Raw genomic sequence first — 2,865 nt, forward strand, 5'->3', positions numbered from 1 at the left:
CAGCCGGAGCGCGGGGCCGCCCGCGCCGCCCCGTCCCGTCCATCCCGCCCCGGGCCCGGCCCGGCCGTGCGCGCCACCTGCCGCCCCCTCCCTGCCGCCACCCCGCCCCCGCTGTGACGTCACGCGGCTCTGACGCCACAGGTGCCGCGCGTGACGTCACGCTGCCCGCAGCACCCCGGCGGCGGCCGGGGCCTCGCCCTCCGCAAAGCGCTGCAGGTGTCCCTAAAATCACAGAGTCATGGGATGGTCTGGGTTGGAAGGGGCCTTAAAGCCCGTCTGATTTCACTCCTTGCCATGGGCAGGGACACCTTCCACCATCCCAGGTTGCTCCAAGCCCCGTCCTACCTGGCTTTGGACACTTCCAGGGATGGAGCAGCCCCAGCTTCTCTGTGCCAGTGTCTCGCCACCCTCACAGCAAAGAGTTTCTTCTTCATATACAATCTAAACCTGCTCTCTCTTAGTTTGAATCCATTCTCCCTTGTCCTGTCACTACAGGCTCTTGTAGGAAGTCCCTCTCTGTCTTTCTCATAGGCTCCCTTCAGGTATCATGAAAGGACCAGCGTGAAGGGCTCTTCATCTCCCCTTGGGAACGTCTGGCACAGGCAGCAGGTATCCAGCTGCAAACAACATTCCCATACTGCTGCAGACCCAGGAATCAGCCTAGCCAGGAGTTCAGTTAGAGGGGAGGGTGTGATGGGTTTGAATGCCCACAGCAAAGGTCAGCTGGCGATAGAATGTCGGACATTTATTGTGACTTACTTTGAAAAGCAATGAGTGTTTGCATCCCAGGATTTTGCGCTTTTCCAATTAAGTTCCCAACACAAGAACGGACAGCACTAAGTGGCTTCCTCTGAACTTTACCTGCCTTTTTATAAAGAGTCCAAAGCTCATAAACATGGCAAAGAATGGTTCAGTAAAATGGAACATTTGAAGCCAGCTGGGCTTCAGTTATTTCTAACAGAAAAGTTTTAATGCCACCTCATCTTCCAGTTTGGCTCCTGGCATGTTGGGATACTACGAGCAGATAATCTCAGAACATGGAGGTGCGAAGAGCCTCTGCCACACACCATTGTACCCACAGGTGCCAGCCCCAGGGAGAGCCAAAGAGGGACAGCTGGGTGGAAGGGTGGCAAGGAGGTCTTGGAATGGGAGGGTTTGGATGGTGTCAGGGATTACAGAATTCCTGTGCCTGCTCAGCCCCTGTGAGTGATGGGGTTGGTCCTTCCGTGGGTTCAAAGACCCAGGACGTGGAAGGTCCCATTCAGAACTCATTAAATGATCCTGTTTGGTCTTTGTTGTTTTCTTCAGTTTGGGGGTTGGTGCCGCAGGAAGGTGGATTTCAGGAATGGGGCTCTGTCCCTGTGCTCATGAGGGGCCTTCTATCAGCACTGACTGAGACTCAGGACATCTTTAATTTCTTTAATCTTTACAACACAGAGGGCAAGAAACCTTCCTCAGCTCTGTCTCCTTATCTGCTGTGACAGGGACTTCCCTCAGTACAGAAATTCCATAGAGCATTTCATTCATGGTATTTTCCCAGAGCTTTGACCTCAGTTCATTAAGTCATAGCACAACTCAGAGATCTGGGACATTTGAGCATGCTGTTGATAACTGATGCCTAATAATTCTGGTGCTATCATATCACTCACAGCTAAAATCACACCACTCCTGTTGTGCCAGTGGAACACCAGTAACTCCAACACACCAGATAAGCCAGAAAAAGAGTCTTTTCCATACATCCCTTTCCTCTGTCACAACTGCCAAAGCTGCTCAGTGCTGCACCGGGGACTGCTCACACCTGGGCAGACAAGACTCCTCCTCATTTCAGGCAATGTGAGATTTGATAAAATAAACCCAAGAATTTTAGCTTGCTTCAGAAATTTAAGTCCCAGATTTTATGCAGCTGCCAAATTCCATGCAATGACTTAATAGCAAGAGTAATTACTTTAATGAATCAGATACAACAAATGGATAAGGCCCTGAAGAATGTTCTTTTGAGCCCACATTGGCAGATGGCTGGGATGGCTCGACAAAGGAGTAGGCTTGCTAACAGTGCTTTGGGGGAAAAAGAAAAAGGCAACCAACAAACAAACAATAACAACTTAGAATAAACCCACTGCTCAGCTACATTTACAGCCTGAGCCTCTGTGGGTTAGGGGGTGTTGCTGAGGAACTGTGTTTTCACAAGTGAGGAATCACTCCATGATTTGATGAAGGCAGTAAACAACAGGACTCACCTCTTTGCAATGATTTTGCTTCTATTTTTCCAGGTGTAAAAATGAGATATTCTCTTCTGCTCTTCAGAATGTACAGCTTATGAGCCTTCAGCTCTATTTTAATTATAGCAGTAGTTCTAAAGAGCAAAGATCTTTTATGCAAATACGTGTCCCAGGCAATGCTGCTTCACTTGAGATCCCACAGCTTCAGCAGGGCCAGTATGTGCAGCTCCCAGGGAGAAAGGAAGCTGGTTTACTTCTCATCAGACCATGAATCTTTTGATTCCATCTTGCAACCTCTGTGCAATGCAAGGTTTTACCTGGTGTTCAGATCAAGGCAATTTCTCATTGCACCTGGGCTAACCGGGACCTTCACACTGCTTTGCTGAGTCATACAATGTTCTTCTATTCATAATAGATGTCATCCATGTTTATAGTATCTTTCTAGAGTTCATTTTAAGGGTGAAAGAGCAATGCTTCCACTGTGCCTAAGCACGATACTAATAAGTAAGCATGCCCGAAAACAAAAATGATGCTTAAAAATTAATCCTGTTATGCCAATATTGCAGTTAAATTGACGTAAAGAAAACATGCTGCAGGGTTTTGATTTCTGTAAAGTTACTCTCTATAGCTGGAATTCAACAGCTCT

This window comes from Corvus kubaryi, unplaced genomic scaffold, assembly GCF_017639235.1.
Source record: "Corvus kubaryi isolate FWS band 111438036 unplaced genomic scaffold, C.kubaryi_AGA036_p1.0 136, whole genome shotgun sequence".
Lineage (NCBI taxonomy): Eukaryota > Metazoa > Chordata > Aves > Passeriformes > Corvidae > Corvus > Corvus kubaryi.